Source organism: Natator depressus, chromosome 1 (genome assembly GCF_965152275.1).
Source record: "Natator depressus isolate rNatDep1 chromosome 1, rNatDep2.hap1, whole genome shotgun sequence".
Taxonomy (NCBI): Eukaryota; Metazoa; Chordata; order Testudines; family Cheloniidae; genus Natator; species Natator depressus.
The window spans coordinates 13,056,410-13,068,958 of record NC_134234.1 but is presented as its reverse complement, the minus strand read 5'-3'; the positions used below and the strand labels follow the sequence as shown (position 1 = coordinate 13,068,958).

Genomic DNA, 12,549 nt, shown 5'->3' with positions numbered 1-12,549 from the left:
CCGTAAGTGTGGCCTACAGTCTTTGTTCCTAGATCTATACGTTACATTTAGCTGTAATAAAATGCATATTGTTTGCTTGCACCTAGTTTAACAAGCGATCCAGATCTCTCTGAGCCAGCGACCTGCCCTCTTCATTATTTGCCACTCCCCAGGTTTTGTCATCTGCAAACGTCATCTGTTCTGTGTTTTCTTCCAGGGCACTGATTAAAAATGTTAACTAGCATAACGGTAACCTTACTGTCTCATCGTTTCCTTGTGTAAGCAGAGTCAGAATGAGCTCTACCCTGACATCTGGTGGTGAGCTGTGGAAAAGGACTTCAGGGACTGATCTTGTTTGCATGGGCACACCCACCCTGCGTAGCATGATGGACTGCTTGCCCAAATGGTCACTTTGGCTGCTGCAGGATCCCCAGTCTCTTTGTTATTGGGGCAGGAGTAATAAAGCATTGTTATCCTGGTTATGTGTATCAAGGACAGTAGAACTGTACTTGGCATTTTATGATGGAGGGACTTGCCCTCAACTAAGTAGCACTCGCTAGGCAAGGGACATGGGTTCCAAAACCCAATGAATTGAGAGATGCTGAGGATAGGTATTTGTTTCTAGTAGGGAGGTGCTTGGAGCATGGCATTGATCCCTTTCTCTTACCAGTGTGTAATTATAGAGCTAATTTTTTTATTCTATTAGAAGTCTTGTTACATGCTGCAGAGCTGAAATCACTGATGCCTAGGTCTAAGTATTATACCTCCTGTGGGCTAGTAGGGCACCAGCACTGAGGCTCCCCTGCTACCAGCTGAAGTCGCTAAAGAGCTGAACTCACTGAGAACTGTGTTAAGTTGGGGGGGTGCAGCAGATAGCAGAGTGGAGTGGAGTGGGTAGCAGGGGGCTGATGGAGAGGTGCAGCTGGCAGTGAAGACCCCACAGAGAGGTGTCGCAATTGGCTGTGCAGCAGAGCACTTAAGATGCCCCCCTTACCTCCCCCCACTTCCACCCAGACTGGGAGGTAAACTCTGCAGATGAACTTCTGAATTCTGGGGGCTGCACTGACCAAGAACAGAAACTGTGGGAGGGGTAACATTTGGGTTGCTGGACTTAAGACCCTGAGGGGACAAGGACACTGCCAGACTTACTTGAGGGTGGGTCTTTTGCTGATGATTTGTGTTATGAATCCTGTCTGTGGTGTTTCCCCAACCCAGCTCTTGTTGCTGCCAACTCTGACTGCCAGAAGGGTTTGCCATAGACTTAGATTGTAAACTGTTTGGGGCAGGGATCATCCATTTTGAGTTTGTACAGCACCTAGCACCAAATGTGGCCTGGGTCCATGCTTAAAGCTTCTAGGCATCATCACAATACAAATTAATAATAGTGCCTTACCTAAGTCACACAGCAAGTCAGTGGCAAAATGGACCTTGGATCTCCTGCCTCCCAGTCCACTGAGCTATGGAGCCTCTCATGAATAACAATGACAAGATGTGTTTTATGAAGTGGGAAAAGCCTAGGTGTTTGCTTTGAACCAAATCTGCTGTGTGTCGAATGTTCTCTTGCACCACCAAGTGCTTTGCTGGTGGAAACTAGTGGAACTCCCTTGACATCCACAAAGCTCTGTCGGTCTCCGGCTTTGGACCTTGGGCTCCATGGAACATTACCAACTGCTTTCTCTGATTCAAAGCTTTGCTTCCGCCCCTCCCTCCCCCAGACATGGGGTGTTAACCTGGATACTGACGTGATCAAAGCTGGCCAAACGAATCATTCCTCCTAACAGTTGGAGACAACACTTTTCTCAGCTAGTTAGAAAGTCCAATTTATTGGGAAGATGGTACTTCCCAGATGATGGCAGGATGGGTGGCTAACTGTATTCTGATTGCATTTCATGATTTAGGACAGGGGAGAGCTTTAATATTTTTTTTTAAGTTTGGCAGAAGCTGGGAATGGGCGACAGGGAATGGATCACTTGATGATGACCTGTTCAGTTCATTCCCTCTGGGGCACCTGGCATTGGCCAGTGTGGGAAGACAGGGTACTGGGCTAGATGAACCTTTGGTCTGACCTAATATGGCCGTTCTTATGTTCTTATGAAACTGATATTGCTGAGTCAGGACTAATGGTATGAAAATAATCTCCCCGTGGGAAAGATTGCTATATAAGGAAGGTTTCAAAACATCATTACTCCTGCATTCCACCTGCTTGTCATGTATTTTGTGTGTGTGTGTGTGTTGTTTGGCTGAGTTTAGAGGTTAGTTAACAATGGGTGTTGGGTGTGTTTGTGAGCTGTGGGAAAGGATTACTGTATTTATGGGTGAAAGCCCTGTTCTTTCTCTGGGTTAAATTGAAGCAGACACTCTGAACTCAAAGGAGTGCCCAAGTAAACACCATGGGTGGGATCCTCCTCTCACATGAGGGTAAATCAGAAATCTCCCCCCTGAATAAAGTATTGCTGCTCTAGGATGAAAGGTGCTTAGCTTGAGGTCTCCCCAGTCCTATTTATCAGGGGAAATGGAGAAAGCTACTTGCAACCTGTTTCTAAATGACAGGGCTAGATTCTCAGCTGCTGAGTGAGGTTCCACGGAATTCAGCTGAGAACCGGGCTCACAAAAAAAGACCCATCTAAACCTTTGGGTTATAGCTTTGGGTTCAATTCCTACCTCTGCTACAGACTTCAGACTTCTACTCTGTTTTCACTGGCGTTATTCCTGACTTACCCTAGTCAAGTGAAAGGAGACTGCAACCCTTCCTGGATGATGTCTGACAAGTCACCTGATCTGTCTCAGTCCCCCGCCCCCATGTATAAATTAGGTACAGTAATACTTTTCCCCCTGGCGTGCTGTGAGGATAAATTCACTAACAGCTGGGACATGCTGAGTTAGGAGGGTGCCTTGAGTACCAAAAAAGACAAAGTCCATGGATTCAGAGTAGCAGCCGTGTTAGTCTGTATTCGCAAAAAGAAAAGGAGGACTTGTGGCACCTTAGAGACTAACCAATTTATCTGAGCATAAGCTTTCGTGAGCTACAGCTCACTTCATCGGATGCAAGTCCATGGAGTTACTTAAACAAGTGTGAGTGAGAGGAGAATCAGGCCCTGACCTCAAGTGCCTTGTGCAGCCAATTGAGTTCAAAGAGACTCCATTGATGTGACCAGCTATCCAAGTGTTGCTAAAGTGCTCAAACAGAGACCGACCTCCTCAGGTGTTTGTCAGAGGCCTGTGGAAGACTAGGGCTGGGTGTGGGATGGGGTTGGATCCTGTGTCCATTGGGCAGCAGTGGCCATTCCTGATCCCCTGGCAAGTTGCTCCATGGGGCAGTCCTTTGCACCTGGGCAGAGTGGGAACCTATTGTGCCCAAGATGGGGGTCAACCTCTGCACAAAGCAGGAGACACTAGGCCCAGAGATTTTTTGCCCTCGCTACCCCTTCCCAAAAATCTGGGGCTCTCTCTGTGCCTCCTCCCTTTACACCTCCCCACTGCTCGGCCTCAGGAGTTGCTGGTTCTCCTAACTCGCTGGAACTTTAGAGAATCCGCTGGACCAAAAGCCTGGACGCTTGATCTGCAGCGATCTTTGTGGGGCGAGGGGAAGAAATCCGCCTTTCAGCCGCCGGACTCGCCTCCTCTTCCATACCCCGTCCCGCCCCACGTCCACCGCAAGGCGGCTCTGCGGAGCAAGCAGCTTTCTGCCGGGGAAGAGGCTGAGGCTTGGAACGGTCAGACACCGGAGGTTGGGGTGTGGCCCGTTCGATTGTGACGCAATAAAGAGGGGCGGGGCTTCCCGGCAAATTGTTACTTTGCAGCCGGCGCCTTTCATTCATAAGGGGGTCGAGCGACGCTGGGTCGGGGTCCGTCTTACGCTCTTTGGACGCGGCTGTAGGGTATTACAAGGCTCCGCTCCGGGCTACATCTGGCAGCCGGCTCCTGGGAAGGCGTTTCAAGGTAAGGCGCTGGCTGGGATCGCCGTGTCTATCCGCCCAAGGGGCTGGTCCTGGCTTGCGGGAATCGTTGTTCAAGGAGTGGCTCTAGGGGGAGTAATGCTTGTGAGACCTCAGCCCGCCGCTCTCCTGAGCCCCACGCCCCTTCCCGCGAAGGATGGCGTGTTCCGAGCAGTTGTCATCTGCTCAGACACGGGGCTGGTTTTCTGGGGGCTGGTTTGCGAGCGGAGTCCCTGGCCCACTGCGCCTCGTAGCCCCTAGCTGGGTCCCCTCTAACATAGGGCAGGAAAAGTAAGTTGAGGAAAATCTGCTGTAGTTCCCTTCATTTATTCTCTCCCGCTCCCCGGCTCTAGGAGTTGGCATTAGCTGTGCGGTGGCGAGATAGAAAACTGCACGGGGGCAAAATCCTAAACCCTCCTTTCACCCCATTGGCATTTCGTGGCTGGGTAACTTTTATTTTAAACACGCACTGAAGTATTTGCTGGGGGCCGGCTGGCGTGATGTCTCGCTGATCTGTTGAGTATGAACTGGTTTAGAGTCCCCTATTCTTGGGGAGGGGGGGGGAGGGGGGTTCGTGATGGAGTGAAATAGAAGGCTAATGAGTCCGGGTTTAGGAGCCCTGGCTGTGTCGTGATCCTTCTTTTCCAACCCTCTGTTTGTTTTATGCCGGTAGCTGAGGTGGGTCCCAGTTGTTTTGCGGGCACCTGGGCTGGGAAAGTGAGAGCAGGCAGAGTTTCCAAACATCCGCTGTTTAACGGCCCCTGTATCTGTTTATATGGCCGGAGCTATGAATTAAACGATCATTCTGGCATAGCAAAACCAGCTGGGAAGGACTGTTACTCTAAACTTACAGTGGCGACCCTGTTTTGTTTAACCAGCTGGGGTCTGGAGGCCGCCTAGAAGATCAGACCCCGAGATGCTGTAGCTAGAGATACTCAGAGTATGAGTGACCTAATTCCCTCCGCTGACTCCTTGGGGATCTGTATCGTATTCCTGTGTGGTACATTTTATCAACAAATGGGTGGCCCCTGAGATCTTGCACTTCCCTGAGCGGGAGCTAAGTACAGGCCCTTCTGTGTTGCTCGTTTCCTTGAATAATGGTGCAAGGGAGCTCACCGTGCAAGGGTTGAAACAGTTAAGGAAACCGACCTTGTAAGAGGAGGGAAGGAAAGAACTGTTGATTCACTGGTTTCAGAGTAACAGCCGTGTTAGTCTGTATTTGCAAAAAGAAAAGGAGGACTTGTGGCACCTTAGAGACTAACCAATTTATTTGAGCATGAGCTTTCGTGAGCTACAGCTCACTTCATCAGATGCATTCCAATTCCGATGAAGTGAGCTGTAGCTCACAAAAGCTTATGCTCAAATAAATTGGTTAGTCTCTATGGTGCCACAAGTCCTCCTTTTCTTTTTGTTGATTCACTGTTAGTACATCAAGGTAGTAATTTGCGCATGTTCTGTGGTGCCTGCCTCTAACTTACATGATCCCGGTCTGCATCTGAGCCAGGAAAGGCTTCTGCTGCCCATCAGTCAGGGCTTGGGGGATGCTGTGAAACAGCAGCTGCAGCAAACTCTGCGGTGCAGTCTCGCTTTGTTTGCTAGAGGTTGCAAGTCAGAGATGTAACCTCTGTAGGTTGCTGGGAGCAGCAGGAACTCCAGCGCCTGCTACTGACTGTCCCCCGGCTTTCTTTTCCCACTTCGAAGTGCTGCCTGACCTGTTTTTAAAAAAAAAAAACCCCAAGTGGTCCTTAAAAGATGAGAGGCTCTGTTAACAGGGATATTGGTGGGCAGTTTGTGTGCAGTGGGTTCTGGAAAGAATGCTTAGCTTGACTCGGCTGTGAAGTCTGCGTGCCTGTAAATGACAGGGTGGGCTGAGGGTCAGCAGGGAGAAGGGGAGGAGAGGTACCTTATCACTTGCGTTCCAATCCCTTCGCTCTCCTCTGTATTTGCAAAGTTTCTTTTAGCAAGAATTGTCCCTTTTTGAAAATAAGTGATCATGAGTCTCAAACCATGTCAAGATGGGGCTAGATCTTTAGCACCTTCTCCAAGGTGCTAATAGAATCATAGAAGATTAGGGTTGGAAGAGACCTCAGGAGGTCATCTAGTCCAACCCCCTGCTCAAAGTAGTACCAATCCCCAACTAAATCATCCCAGCCAGGGCTTTGTCAAGCTGGGCCTTCAAAACCTCTAAGGATGGAGATTCCACCACCTCCCTAGGTAACCCATTCCAGTGCTTCACCACCCTCCTAGTGAAAGTGTTTCCTAATATCCAACCTAGACCTCCCCCACTGCAACTTGAGACCATTGCTCCTTGTTCTGTCATCTGCCGTCACTGAGAACAACCAAGCTCCATCCTCTTTGGAACCCCCCTTCAGGTAGTTGAAGGCTGCTATCAAATCCCCCCTCACTTTTCTCTTCTGTAGACTAAATAAATAATCCCAGTTCCCTCAGCCTCTCCTCATAAGTCATGTGCTCCAGCCCCCTAATCATTTTTGTTGCCCTCTGCTGGACTCTCTCATAGATATTAAGGTCAGAAGGGACCATTATGATCATCTAGTCTGACCTCCTGCACAATGCAGGCCACAGAATCTCACCCACCCACTCCTGCAATAAACCTCTCACCTATGTCTGAGCTATTGAAGTCCTCAAATCATGGCTTAAAAACTTCAAGGTGCAGAGAATCCTCCAGCAAGTGACCTGTGCCCCATGCTATAGAGGAAGGCGAAAAACCCCCAGGGCCTCTTCCAATCTGCCCTGGAGGAAAATTCCTTCCTGACCCCAAATACGGTGATCAGCTGAACTCTGAGCATGTGGGCAAGATTCACCAGCCAGACACCCAGGAAAGAATTCTCTAGAGTAACTCAGATCCCACCCCATATAACATCCCATCACTGGCAATTTGTCCACATCCCTTCTGTCATGCAGGGAACCAAAACTGGACACAGTACTCCAAGTGTCGCCTCACCAGTGCCGAAGAGAGGGGAATGATCACTTCCCTCGATCTGCTGGTAATGCTCCTACTAATACAGCCCAATATGCTGTTGGCCTTCTTGGTAACAAGGGCACACTGCTGACTCGTATCCAGCTTCTCGTCCACTGTAATCTCTAGGTCATTTTCTGCAGAACTGCTGCTTAGCCACTCGGTCCCTAGTCTGTAGCGGTACCTGGGATTCTTCCTTCCTAAGTGCAGGACTCTGCACTTGTCCTTGTTGAACCTCCAATTTGTCTAGGTCACTCTGGACCCTGTCCCTACCCTCCAGCGTATCTACCTCTTTCCCCCATTCAGTGTCATCTGTGAACTTGCTAAGGGTGCAATCCATCCCATCCTCCAGATCATTAATAAAGATGTTGAACAAAACTGGCCCCAGGACCGACCCCTGGGGCACTCCACTTGATACTGGCTGCCAACTAGACATCGAGCTGTTGATATTTACTCGTCCATATGGGGAGGGGAGCAAGATTAGGCAAACCTGTTCCATGGGTGACCAAAAGGATCCTGTAATCCTCGTACCCAAGACTTGGACAACCTCCCAATTGCCTTTAGCAAGGACTGGGAGGTTTGGCAAAGCATGTCTGTGTAATCCACTGATCAATTTGGATTGTGTCCCTACCTCTGTACCCAATCCACAGAGGCTGCACATGTGTTAAAGAGCCATGCTCTTTACAGCTTGAGTTATAACCCCAGCCAGAGATCTGTGTTTTTAGCTCTGGAGTTCCCTGGTGTTGGCCAAAATGGCAACCATCACATCAGCAAGTGGAAAGCTATTTTGGTCCCAGCTCTTTTAGTATTTCTGCTGTGTTGTACTAAGTAATCCTCTTCATACAGAGATTTCCAGTGAGGAGAGAAGGGTGTATAACACAAAGGTGTCCCTACTGGGAGTAAAATCTCTAATTTTGGCAATCTAGAGAAACCCAAAATCCCTAAAGCTTACTCCTGTATGCACAAGGTAATGGATCTGTCTAAAAGCTGGGATTGTTGCAGGAAAAATAGCTTTTTAAATGCAGGGTTTTCTCCTCCCCTTAGTTATTATGCTGCATGAATCCTGCGCCACTGATCACTTCATGGCTTCTTGTGGGACATGTGCCAGAAAGGATCTGTGCTACTTTTGTGTGCAGTTGAAGCACTGGAATGTCATGGGGCTATGAACGCTGAGGTCTCCGTCTTGGTGTAAGTGGGTGTGCGTCCCTCCTTCCCCAGGCCTGAATTTGAATCTGACTGTTCAAAGGCTGTGGGCCTTTGGGATGATGTCCTAGCTTCTCCCCTCTTTGAAAAGTGAGGTAACACACCACTCATACCTTGGTCTGACTTCTGGCAGGAGTGCGCCCAGCATATGTAGGTTGCAGCAACCTTCTATTCGGTGCGTGTGTGTGTGTGTGCATGCTTTCATCCTTATTGATGCAGAAACAGGAATAATCAGAAGATAGACTAGGCCAGAAGAGGGGATCATTATGATCCCAGACTCAGACCCTACCTGCTCGGCATCCCCACTTTATAAATGGGGAGAGGCACAGTGTGACCCAGGATCACCCAACAGGCCAGTGGCAGGGTCAGTAATAGCCTAGGTCTCCTGAGACCAAGTCCAGTGCTCTATCCCCTAGGTCACACTGCCTCACTAGGCTGATTATACTTGGAATTTATGTAGTGCCCTCAGCAAAGCTAATTGCTAATTACTCACAACATCCCTGTGGTGTAGATAATTAGTAACCTTGCAGTTTTACAGGTGGGGTAATCGAGGTAGCATTGTGATTTGCCCAAGGCCAGTGAGTGAGTCAGTGGCAGAGATGGGAGTAGGGCCCAGGAGTTCCTGGCACCCAAGTTCTTGGAATTGACTCCTCAGGTGGCTGAAACCATGTGGGTGGGGGTAGGGGGGTGGTGTCTATGGGCTTGTTTTCCCAGCATCCCTGAAGTGTGGGTTGGCTGCCTGTTACTGGACGCTCTGCTGTAGCTTTCAGGCCCCTGTACATGGATCATGTGGGAAGTGTGTGCTTTCCCATTAGAAAATGGGGACAGGAAGGAAAATGTGATCAGTGCAGCTCACTGAAGTTCCAGCTGGTGCTGCTGAAAGCCAAGGCACAGCCTGGAACTACATGTTCTCTGCCACCACCAAACCGTTCTTCTGCCTAAGGGAAATAAAGCTCCAGGGAGCAGGCTTGCTTGCTCTGTTAGGCTGTGGAATTATCTCCCATGGGAGCTAATAAAGGCCCATCCCTGCAGGGTTCAGACTAGAAAGAACCCTCTTGGGTAACCCTCCCCACAGAGGGGATGAATCAGAGCTGCTGGGAAACATAGCATGTGGCTAGCCTGTATGTGGGGTAATTGAAGTCCCTTCTGTGTGGGCCCATTAGCAAGTGCATGACCGAACCCGATGTTACTAGTACACACGACTTGCTTTTTGTTTTGTCAAAGGGAGACCACTGCATCCAACAGACTACTGGCCTTGACGGATCATTGGTCCAGTCTGATTGTCTCAATCCATTCTAACAGCCTGTACCCCTATCACTGTATACACATGGACTAGACTGTATACTAGTCACGTGTATTATACGTAGATTGTAAGCTCCTTGGGCAGGGGTAGTCATCTTGCTGTGTGTGTGTACAGCTGCTAGCACAATGGGGTGCAAAGTGGGGAGCAGTGCTCCGTGATTATGGCTATGATAATCCAGATCACACATAACACGTGTCAGCTAAATGCTGCATTGCAATTTGAAGATGCAGTTATTTTAGAATGACCATCAGTCCTCCTCCCTCAAATCCTTACAGGGCACGTGTGCAAGCCAGGAGGTGATTGTAGAGTTTAATACTGTAGTGAACTGGGTAGTGTTTGTGTGCTGCATTGCCCTCCACTGGACGGATTCAGAACTGCTCTACTGTGTGTCAGGCCCTATACTGCCACCAGAGATTCTCCCTTTAGTTCAGGGAAGGGGCTATAGTATCCAGCACTCCTTTATTTCACTCCACGCAGTTTAACTCTCTCCTCTCCCCCAGAGCTGCATGACTGGAGAGATCAGGAGCTTGGCGTCCTGTTGACTCTGGAGCAATAACTGTACTCCCCAGCCTCAGGGGGGATAACTTTACAGGTAGTCCTCTTTTAACAGAACTTAACTCCCCGCCCTTGGTGGGATTACAACGATCTCCTACAGACTCTGATCTCTTACAGACTCTGCGTGGGGATCTGCATTGCAGTAACAGCTGTCAGCTTCCAAAACAGCCCTGTCAGTAACATGCTTTTCACGGTCTTTCCTTAACCCTCCCGTGTTTAACTGAGGACACTTATGATTGTGCTAGCGTTCCTGCCGGCCTGTGACCACCAAGAGATCTGTGAGGAGGAGTAACAAAGACCCCTCAGTTTCCTTCGGCTGGGTGCCTGGGTAGGCTCCGGCAGATACCTCCAGTTGCTCAGGAAACCAAACCCCCAAGGGAAGAGGTTGAGGGGCAGGGGTGGCTGGGGGTTTCTGAATCAAATGAGGGAAACTGAAGCACAGGGGCTGCTTGGCTCTGACTTTAAAGCTAATCAAGGAATGGTTGGCAAGGAGCACGTCCGTCATAGGCTGACTTGACCTTGGCCAATCAGGGACTGAACTTTGTTGGTTTGCTGTACAAATGCCAGGTTCAGTGTGGTGGGAAGGGCCAAGATTCAGAGGTGGGGGGGGGGGGAGCGAATTTGGGGCCTATTTGCAGGTTCAGATGCTACATGATGGAGATACTGACTGTGGTTTGAGGTCTGTAATGGTGGGAGGGGGCCCAGGTGAAAGATGGTAATGATGCTGTCCGGTTTCTTCACTTTTCCCACAGTTGGGTGTAGTCCTCTGAAAACGAGGGAAAGCGCCTGTACAAAGCCACTGCCAGCTCTGCGCTACCCGCCTCTGGGAGCTGCAGTATTGCTCTTGGGGGTTGCGGGTCCTGCACTGTAAAACACTGCTTTAAACGGAATCAAACGTCCCAGCGAACATCCCTTCCGGTCCTGCTAGCAAGCTGATGCCCGTGGCCTGAGAAACCCAGCGGACTCCGCAAGTGTTGGGTAGCCTCTAAAGATGCTTTTGTGGCCGAATCTTCGCTTTGCTCCGGTCCCAGGTTGTGTGGGTGACAGCCTCGTGACTCCCAGGCGGACCTGCTCAGGAAAATCTGCCAAGCAGCCAGGGCTAACCAGCCTTTTGCTCAGTGGGAGAGTGTCTAATCTATGGCATACGTGCCAGAAAAGGGAATTGGCCACGTTTAGATGGGAGGACCCCCGCAATGTTCTCTTCTCTCCCCCCTTCACTCCCCCCAAGGGGTGGGAGATGAATCACCACATTTCAAAGCGCTCTCTCTCCATCTGACAAGTTCATGCTGCTCCAATTACATACTGGTTTGCAGTTTACTTAGACGTGGAAAGTGTAATCTGTGCATGTGGGTTTGTTTTGTCTGTCTCTTTATTTTTGGCACCTGCAATTTTGTTTGGCATTTCCCCCCCCCTTCCTTTGGAGGTAATGTGGTCTAATGATTAGTGTGGGGGAGGTGAGCTGGGACACTGAGGTTCAGTTACCGGATCTGCCCCAACCCATTATGTGACTTCGTGCCAGTTGCTTATGGATGGATTATCCAAGGTGCTGAGCACTTGAGGTCCAATGGAACAGCAAATGCTCAGCACCTTCGTAAATAAGCCATTAGCCTCCCCTTGCCTCCAGTTTTAATATCCCAGCATGAAGAATGACTGCTCACAAAGGCAGGTGAATTGTGAGACTTCATGATTTGAGATCTCCCGGGGCTGTGATGAAAATCCTAGGTGTATATACACAGGACAACCAAGAAGAGAGCCGGGATCAATAGACTTAAAAGTGCTATTTTTCTTGTAGAATCTGCTGCTAATCAAGATGAGTCCAGTTTCACATGATCACCTTTCTTCCATGCCTTGCCCTGGGTAGGACCCCTAGAAAACAAAGTCCGCTTGTGAAATTACTTCTCCCCCTTGCCCCACCGCCTCCATTCACACTCACAACTTCCTGTGGAAACTGGCCCAGATTCTCAGCTGATGTAAATCAGTTTAGTTCTTTTGCTGTCAAATGGCGTTACACCCATACGCCAGCTGAGGCTTCTGACCCCGTGACTCTAATCCGTTGTGGTCACTCATGGTGCCTAAATCTGAAAGTGCCCCGTCACTCGTGCAGTGCTGTCGAGTGAGGCTCTTTGGGCAAAACACCAGCGGGAATGGAGGATCCCCCTGCATTGCAGCTGGGGCACAGGGGCTTTGGGTTCTAGCTGCAAAGTTAGGTGAACGAGACTCATGATGGAATGTGTTTGTGGCTGGATACCAGCTTTGCCAAGTCAGCATTGCTTTCAGGGTCATCCCTGGCGTGTGTAGGCAGAGGGTCCCCCACAAGGAAGAACAGCGGGGTGATGCTAAGGTGTGGTACAGCAATCGCCCTCTGCTCGTCTCCCCATGGCAGTCTGTCTCCTGGCAGTGCAGGGACTGTCATTTTAATGCTCTCCTGCCCAATCACAGGGCACTTAGAGAAGGACACTGGCTTCTAGTCATCCTGTGGCTTTTTAACCCCCCCTTTATCCTATCATGAACAAGAGATGGCTGGAAATGGGGGTCTTGCTGCCACTGTTCTGGACACGCAGACAGTCTGGCAGTTCCTTTTCTAACCACACCGACCA

At 49.7% G+C, this 12,549-nt stretch overlaps 1 protein-coding gene across 1 annotated transcript in view; it reads left to right on the top strand.

Moving 5' to 3' along the window:
- The first annotated feature begins 3,773 nt into the window (after positions 1–3,773).
- Positions 3,774–12,549, top strand: part of RELT (RELT TNF receptor) — a 79,301-nt gene continuing 70,525 nt past the window's right edge. Inside the window, exon 1 of the mRNA XM_074942922.1 lies at positions 3,774–3,918. The gene's annotated coding sequence lies outside the window, so the exon portion shown is untranslated. The remainder of the gene's footprint in view (positions 3,919–12,549) is intronic.